This window comes from Mirounga leonina, unplaced genomic scaffold, assembly GCF_011800145.1.
Source record: "Mirounga leonina isolate KUSES-001 unplaced genomic scaffold, KU_Mleo_1.0 Mir_165, whole genome shotgun sequence".
NCBI lineage: Eukaryota > Metazoa > Chordata > Mammalia > Carnivora > Phocidae > Mirounga > Mirounga leonina.
This window is the reverse complement of record NW_023270415.1, coordinates 54,841,508-54,851,175: the sequence shown is the minus strand read 5'-3', so window position 1 is coordinate 54,851,175 and position 9,668 is coordinate 54,841,508. Positions and strand designations below refer to the sequence as shown.

General features: G+C 35.7%; 2 pseudogenes; one reads left to right on the top strand and one right to left on the bottom strand.

Annotated features, from left to right (window-relative positions):
* Nucleotides 1-1,250: 1,250 nt before the first annotated feature.
* LOC118014768 lies at nt 1,251-2,253 on the bottom strand (annotated as a pseudogene).
* Nucleotides 2,254-4,198: 1,945 nt separating this feature from the next.
* Nucleotides 4,199-5,255, top strand: LOC118014767 (annotated as a pseudogene).
* Nucleotides 5,256-9,668: the final 4,413 nt, after the last annotated feature.

Sequence of the window (9,668 nt, the reverse complement as noted above, 5' to 3'; positions counted from 1 at the left end):
ATTAATTTATTTTTAATAGTGTTACTGGAAGATTTAGTTCCAATGGTAGCCTTCATACTGCATGGCTTTTAGTACTGCTTTTAGTATTTGCAACATATTGCAGATATCAGATTGAGACCCAGCCCTAGTGTGGTATGTATTTAATACTGAACAATATAGTCATTTTTTTTCTTTTCTGATTAAACTCTCAAGGAAGAGAAAAGTGTTTTTGGTAACAAAAAAGTATTGAGTACCTAATTAATCTTGTTCATATGCTTCCCCAGAGTGTCATATTCACAGTAGCAAGAGTGTTACTGGTAAGAGTAACAGTAACATGTGTGATATGGACCCAGAATCCACTATCATACTTTTAAACAGAATCCTAGGAAATGCTTATCGGGGTTGTACTGCTTCTAAAATGTAAGCTCTCACTGGTTTATTCTGGCACTACCCAAGTGACTTGCTTTTGTTATTACTTGCATTCTGACTGTGTCTTTAAGAAAGGGAACCACCTCAAGTGCTGAATTTTTTTAAAAGTCTAACCATTCTTTCATCTTTTATGACTAGAAACCTATTTTCTTCAGATGTAGCTTCTTGGGCAAGGATCAGCTGAGGCATATGGGAGGGAAATAAAAATACAAGATTATTAACAGACATTCCCCTATGGGGAGGTATGCAGTAGCTTCTGGTACTCCATTAGCTTAAAATTTTTATCAAAGCTTTGACTTCCTGGAAAGAGAAAAGGTGCATTTAGTTATGCAATTTTGGAAACTGAGGTTGACATGGGCCCTTAAATTACTTCCACATCTTTTAATTGCCTGTGGTCCTTCTTGACTCAAATAAAAGGAAATCAAATTGAAAAAAAAATAATCAAACACATGCTCTTGAGGCCTGATTTTTCCCTTGTTTGAGGATAGAACTTTAGTCCAGAACCTCTCATACTGTTTGGTTTTTAAATGAGAATACTTTACTTTTTTAGTATTAAGATAGTATTGTTTTTCGTTTGTGAGGGGTATGTGCATCTGTCTCCAGTCCTTGCTCTCCTCAAACACGCCTGCTGTAAGACCATGCCCCAAGGCTGCACTTTAATAAACAGTAAAGTTGTTTTTTAAAATAAAAAAAAAAATGTGTTTTTTTCACTTCTGCCTTACAATCTGTTCCTCAATTTAATTTCAAGTGAAGACCCATACAGCTGAAATAAGATAAAGGCACAGTGTGTAGGGGATTTAGAAGATGGCATGAAACTCACTGAAATATGTACAAGTTGACATTTTCATTCAAGCATGTTAATGTAAAGATTTCTAAATGGATTACCTGCTTAAAATATCCTCTTTAAAGTAGTAAGAAATAAACAGCTATTATCTCCTGCCTATCTTCTCTAAGAACTTTGTTTAAAAGGCCACAGCTCCATCTCCGCTGGAGAAATGTATACAGTTGTCACCATATCAAGTTTTAACCAGTCATACTTTTGAAGAGCTGTCCACTCAGCCCATTCATTCCTGCCAAGTTCCTCATGTAGGTGAGTAGGTTTTGGTTAATAAAGTTCACTGTTGTGCAAAAGACATTGTGGAGCAAGGATGGTGTGTGATTGGTCACCTTTTTGGCCAACAGTATGGTCAACATCAGCTTGGTCTTCTCTTTCTCCATGTCTTTAGGATCAGCCTGCACAACCTGCTCCAACACAGCAGTGAGGTACTTCCTTCTGTCTTCTCCCACAGGATCACACTCATAAACTGCATTGCCAGGTTATACACTAGTCTTGAGTGGATGCTGTGATCCATCCGGCATCCAACTCACTCCATTTGGGTGGGTTGCCTGGTGAGATCCTGGATGATTTCCTCTCAGAATCTGTCTCCTCACTTTTCAGGAAGTGGCTGCCATTTGAGTGGCTCACATTTCAGGAAGTTGCCATTATCTGTAGCTCATCATCATGGTCCCCCTGCAGGTAAGCTGCTACGGGCTATTCATGGCTCAACACCTCCAACTCTTTGTGGAGATTATAGTTGGAGCAGTTTTAGAGGAAGCCAAACACCAGCAAATTTGTGATGCATTCATCCTGGAGGGCTGAACATTGCTGACCTTAGAATCCATGGCCCAAGCAGCCTTGCAGGGTTCTCACTTGCTTCTGGCTTTGCAGGTATTCCAAGTCAGCAGCCTCCAATGGGGATAAAACTTTAAAGGCTCTTATGTCCATAATTTATTAGATGTCATACTTTTGCTGCTTGCTCCAGCTATTAAGTTTCTTGGGCATTCCAGACTGAACTCCTCACCCACCAGTTGTGGCAGGAGGCTGAGAGGTGGGCAGCTGGGGGGCGTGGTGCTGGGTGCCAGGTGAGGTGAGGTGGAGGCAAAGTCCCCAAGGCACCAAGAATATAAATTTATTAAACTCAACAGGTAAAAATAAAAAGAGGTTACCTTATTGGATAAAATACAACCTAACTATTTACAACTTAAAATCAGCATATATAAGACATAAGACCACAGAAAGTTTGAATGTTAACTAACAAAAAAATGAAGTTAATATCATAGCCTAAAATGTATTAGGAAAAAATATACATAATTGTAAAAAGCAATGAGCAAATCCACAATTATAATAAAATACAGTTTAACACAACTCTCATAATGGGGAAATAGATCAATGGGGAAAATTTTGAAGAATAAAGATTTGAATAATCTGATTACAAATTAATAATGGGCACAATTAACCCTGCAGTCAACAATCAGAAAATACAGTTTTCAAGCATTTGCAGAAAAGACAGTGGTACTGTCTATTTATTTGACTCAAAAGGAAAACTAATCATATTTCAAAAGAACAATGTTTTGTCAAGTTTACCATTAGTAATAAATCAATATCCAAAAGATAAACAAACAATAATAAAATAAATTAAAAATTTAAAAGCATATTTCTGAGTAAGTGTGATGAAATAATAGAAATCAGAAAATACTTAATACTAAATGTAGTGAAAAGTACTACAATTATACCCTTAAAGTGCTAATGGAAAATAAACTGTATAAATATAAAAATAAAAAGCTGTATAAATATAAGCTTTATAAATATAAAATAAGAAATTAATAACAGAAAACAAAAACGCAATAGAGAAGATCCTGAAATATAAATATTGGTTTTTTAAAAAGCAAAATTAATGAACTAGACAAACCACTCACAAGGCTGATCAAGGGAAACAAAATAAGTTCCAAATAAACAATATTAAGAACTAAAAAGGGGAAGGGATGCCTGGCTGGCTCAGTCCCTGGAGCATGTGACTCTTGATCTCAGGGTCATGAGACCAAACCCCATGCTCAGTGTAGAGCTTACTTTAAAAATAATAATAATAAAAAAAAGTTTTAAAAAGAATTAAAAAGGGGAATATAGCAGTGATTTTTAAAAAGATATATAAAAAGAATATATTTTGAATACTTAAACTTGAAAATTTAGAGAAAATAGTCAATACACAAAAAAATATATATAGCTTACCAAAATTAACTCAGTATGAAATAGAAAACATTAATTAACTATAAAGTTTAAAAAGATTGAATCAATCCCCCAAGAGGGGAGAAGGAAGGAAAGAAGGAAGGAAGGAAGGAAACAGGGGAGGGAGAAAGGAAGGGAGGGAAGAGGGAGAAAGAGTCAAAGAAAATAAAACACCAGGCACAGAGGGGGAAAGAAATAATACCTCACATATAAATTGTTCCAGGGATTTGAAATAGAGCAAATGCTTTCTAATCAATGCATGAAGCAGTATAAATTTATGTTGTAAAAACTGATAATTGTAGTAATATAATCCATAACCCATAACGTTTTAGCTGGGATCATGGCCAACCAGCTAGAGATTATATATCCCATCATTGCTTAAAGCTGCATAGACCATGTAAAGAAAAGGATTATCTCACTAGGTTCAGAAAAAAGTACTTGACTGAAGTTATACATTCAACATTAAAATTAAAAATACATATAAACAACTTTTCAGCAATCAAGGAACAAACCAAATTTCTTAGGGTAATAAAATGTGTCTATCAAAAAGCCTATGGCAGGCTCCATTGGGCTGGTTGGCTCTTACTATTGGGGTGGTGACACACTTCATCTTGTCTTTCTCAGACTCTTAACATCTGGAGGTGTTCCTACTCCTCTCAGCTCTTCCACCTAAATCCATAAACCTGGGCCATTCTTACAATCTTGCTCCTTTTTTTTTTTTTTTCCGTCTACCCTCAACTCACCAACATGAGTGCAGATCCAACTCTGCCCCAGTGCCCACCTGGTCCTGAAGCACCCAGTTCTAGGGACTCTTCTCCAATGCCTGAGATTTATGGGCCTGAAGAAAATTATGCGTCCCTGCAAATGTCATCTGCTGAGACACCCTACGTGGAGACTGTCTCTCCTCTTCCTTCGTCCATGGATCTGCTTGTTCAGGACAGCCCCGACTCCTCCACCAGTCCCAGGGTAAAACTACCACCCACTTCTGGAGAGGAGAGAACAGTGAGGAAGGAAGATATGAACTAGAGCAAGAAACAGAAGATCAGGAAGATCAGGACTATGTTCTCTCAGACCCAACTCTATGTCCTCAATGATTGATTTCAGAGACAGAAATACCTCAGTCTCCAGCAGATGCAAGAACTTTCCAACATTCTGAACCTTAGCTATAAGCAGGTGAAGACCTGGTTCCAGAACCAGAGAATGAAATGTAAGAGGTGGCAGAAAAAACATTGGCCAAAGGAGAGCAAGAGTGTGACTCAGAACAGCACAGCAACCACAGAATACCCAGGCTTCTATTCCTACCACCAGGGATACCTGAGGAACACTTCCGGAAACCTTCCAATATGGAGCAACCAGACCTGGAATAACCCGAATTGGAGCAACCAGACCTGGAACAGCCAGTCTTGGAGCAACCACTCCTGGGCCAGTCAGACCTGGTGCCCCCAAGCCTGGAACAATCAGCTCTAGAACTGTGGAGAGGAATCCCTGCAGCCCCAGATCCAGTCCCAGCAAAATTCCATCAGCTATTTGGAGTCCATCTTAGAAACTTTTGGGGAAAGCCATAGTGTAATACAACAATCTGTGAAGTATTTTAGTACCCAGCAAATAAGGAATTTGTTCCCAAATTACTCTGTGAAGAACATACAGCCTGAAGATGTGTGACGATGAGTATATTATTTGATCTCAATTTGGGCGGTGGCTGTATTACTTCTCCTAGGCTTTGTCTTTAAGGGTCCTATATAGCTCTGCCTCAATATTCTGTTTCCCATTATTATTTATTGTGTCCATTGAGGGGGTACAATTGGAGTCAAAGAGGTTTCAGTAGCGTTGGCTGCTATGGACAACATGATAAAAGGTGTTTCTGGCTATAGATAACTAGATACAATCCTAATGTGGATATCTTTAGGCTCTAGAATCTAACCTCAAGAATAGGAAGTGAAGATACAAAGACATGTGATGAAGGATAATTTGTATTTTCTGAGATTGTGAGGCTTTTCTTGTTAATAACCTCAATTGTTAACGGTGAAGGGTTAAGCTATAATGTGCTTCATTGATTTCCTCTGTCCCTTGTGATGTTTTACTAGAACTGTTAATTTGTTCATTATTCTAGTATTTGTAGAAAGATGTTTTGTATTTTAATGTATCATGATAATAGTACCAGTTTGGCTGATTCGTTTATAGGTTTAAGTACAAATAAATAAAATACCCACTTAAAAAAAAAAAAGCCTACGGCAACAACATAATGGATAGTAAAATGTTAGAAATGTTGCTTTAAGAGTTTGAATAAAACAAGATCCAAATATCACAGTGTGTATTAAATATCATAGTAAGGATTCAGTCAGCGCAGCAAGAAAAACAAGCAGCAGTTTAAAGATTGGAACACCAAATATCTTCATGTATTGACTTATAATTATTTACTTAGAAATCAAGATAGCTACACATTTTTAGATTTAATAGGACAGTTAGGTAAGGATTTTAGCTAGAAGATTAATAACACAGATCAATATATATGTTAAAGATAAATCAATATATAAAAATCAGTAATAAAGTTAGAAAATGTGCTTTGAAATAATAAATCTTGATTTCATGTATGAGTGTATAAGAGAAAATAATTCCAATAACAATTATGATTCTGTGTGTGTGTGTTGGGAGGAACATATTCTAAAATTTATATAGAAGAGTAAAAGATCAAGAATAATCAAAATGTTCTTTAAGAAAAAGAACTGGTGTGTGTGGTAGGTGGATAAACTTGCCTTATAAGATATCATGTGTTATGAAAAAAAAAAAGACAATATAGTATTGATGTAAAGATAAATCAACACACAAATGGAACAGAATAGGAGCCACCATAAAAAATATCTGTGTGGGGTGCCTGGGTGGCTCAGTTAGTTAAGCATCTGCTTTCAGCTCAGGTCATGATCCCAGGGTCTGGGATTGAGTCCCAATTGGGCTCCTTGCTCAACAGGGAGCTTGTTTCTCCCTCTGCCTGCCACTCCCCCTGCTGTGCTCTCTCTCTGTCTGACAAATAAATAAATAAAATCTTTAAAAAAAAATCTGTGTGTAGGAAAGTGTCATTTGTGATGTGAGATATAATCAAACATCAATGGGAAAAGCTGGACTCATTTTTTAAAACAATGCTGGAATGATATATTTAAAAATATAAGTGGATTCCTATTTCACATTGTATACACAATTACCTTATCAGGAAAAATAAGAACCTTAAACATTTAGAAAAAATTATATAATACCTTTTTAGCTTCAGTAATGTATGGTTTCTTAAAGAATACAAACAAAAAAGTATAAACCATAAATGAAACTCTATTGACAGTTTAGCTGTATTTAAATAAAAATTTAAGTGCTCCAAAAGACAACACAGTAACAAAAACAGTAAAGAAAAAAATCACAGATGTGGGCAGCTAACTGCAAAATATATTACCAAGACAATTAAATATCAATAGCACATGACAAATATATACAATTCAAAAGAGAAAATGGGATTGTCAATACAAGTAAAAAATGCTCAGTCTCACAAATATCATGGAAATTTAGAGGAAAGCCACAATGAAAATCATTATCACATATAGCAAACTGGCAGAAAAAAACAAAAACAAAAACAAAAACCTTTTTTTTTTTTAAAGATTTTATTTATATATTTGACAGAGAGAAACACAGCGAGAGAGGGAACACAAGCAGGGGGAGTGGGAGAGGGAGAAGCAGGCTCCCCGCTGAGCAGAGAGCCCGATGTGGGACTCTATCCCAGGACCCTGGGATCACGACCTGAGCCGAAGGCAGACGCTTAACGACTGAGCCACCCAGGCGCCCCAAAACAAAAAACCTTTTAAGTTAATTAGAATGTGAACAAACTGAAAACTTTAGCTGATGATGGTGAGAGTGCAAATGAGCACAATCCCATCTGAAAATCAAGTTGCTGAAAACTTATTAACGTTGAAGAGTTTGCAAGCGCTTCAGACAAGCCATTCCAATCCAGGTTTATACCCTGGAGAAACACTTGAATATTTTCTCCTACAGATATGTACAAGAATGTTCAAAGCAGCAGTATTTCAAATCTCAGGAATTTAGAAATAACTTAAATGTCTATTGGCAGGAGAATAGATGATAAATTCCGGTATATGTATACACTGGGGCATTCTACATCTCTGAAAGTGAATAATACAGAGCTATATGAGTCATAATGATATAATTTCTGTAAAAATTAAAACAGAAAATGACACCCTATATTATTTCAATTTAATTTGTATACATGTATACATAAAGAATATTTGTATACATACATACATGAAGTATAAAGGAGCAAATGAAATTTGTAAACACATTCAAATTCAAAATGATGATTAACTCTAATTGGGAGGGTGGAGAATATGATCCAAGAGGATTAGGGAAAAGTGCTCTGATAGAAATATTTTATTTCTTAAGCTGCATTATGGGTATATTGCCATTTTGCATACAGTTCTCTCTCTCCCTTTCTCTCCATTTGCTTCTTGAAATCAAGACAAAAATAAATATATTAAGATAATTTGACTTTATAAGAGAATCAGTTTAAAACAAAAAACACTGAAGTTATGTTTTCCATGAATTGACAATACTATATACACCAATTTTGAGAGTGGAACCCAACCACAGTGAGGGCATTTCTTTGAAGGATCTAATCTTTCTGATTCTCACTCAAATAAATTTTCTCCAACCCAGGAACATGTAAATAATAACACTATAAAGGTACTTGAAGGCAAAAAGAGCATGTCATCATGCTGGGAATTCATCTGCCTTTCTGATTAATATTAGATGTAAGCAATTTCAGACTACTGATTAGATTTATCAATAATTAATGCAATGTTATTGTGGATGATTAAAGTTATTTCTTTTAATGGGATTCTCAAATCACTTTTAACACCCTGATATAAATTCTTCATGACATATAGCCCTGCATACACTTTAGCAAGCCTACCAGATAAGTTTTATAATAGTGATTCAACCAATCTCAGAGCACCAATGAGGAAGAATTTTTTTCAGGCTTGTCTAATAAATGCTTATAATAAATGCTGAAAACCTTCACGGGTAGCAAGATTGCTCTCTATATCTACTCTTATCAACTTTCTTTTACCAGTCTATGATTTATTTTAACTTATTTCATATTCAGGTATGTTTATTCTGTAATTTGACTCATATATGAGAAAATAAAGTTGAAAAAACAGCTTCAAAGTCTACTTGGTATGTCAACACTGTAATATGTCAACTGGTAATGAGGTTCTTTATGTATTTGGAGAACTTAAATACAGATTTCTATAAAAATGAAATGTTTATCTTCACAAGAAAAATAGACTATGTCATTATATCAGGTTGTGAATTTTTCCCCCTTCTGTAATGTTCCCTGATGTCCCAGAATAGTTACTTTAACTTAGGAAAATTAATATGTGTTTATACTCAAGATTTATCCTGAAAACATAAAACTTAAGGAGAAAGTGAGACAATTTATTGATAGTTCTTGAGCCAAAGAATACAGCTATTGAAGAAAAAGGGTGATATCATAATTTTAGAAGATCTTAGAAACATTTGCTCTGGAATCAAAGTAGGCAAACCACCAAGGAGGAAAAATATTGACATAAAAATAAATAAAACCATGAAATCTCCCCAGTAATCAAATAAATGCAAAAAATAAATCATCAATGAGATACCACTCATAATAATATCAGATTTGGCACAGAATTATTAAAATTTCAAATATCTGAAGAAATGAACATTCCTATAACCAGCTAATAATAATGTAAGTCAATATCTTTCTAAAGACCACAAAATGTTAGATGGAGGAGGCAAGATGGCAGAAGATTAGGGGACCTCGTTTCATCTGGTCCCTTGAATTTAGCTAGATAACTATCAAACCATTCTGAACACCCATGAATTCGGCCTGAGATGTAAGAAAAAAATATCTGGAATTCTACAAGTAGAAAAGTGACTGCTTTTTACAAGGTAGGAGGTGCAGAGAAGTGTATCTTAGGGGAGATATTAGAAGATAAAGAGATGGGGGAGGGAACCTCCATAAGCTAGCTACTGGAAAGTGATATAGCCCCAGAGGGCAAAACCAGAACCCTTAGAAATCTGCTCCAGTTAAAGATATCCCTGTCTGAAAGGGGCTTAGGGGATAAAACAGGCAGAATTCTAGGTGGATCAGTGTGGTCTCAGGATCCCAGGAGTCACAGAACTA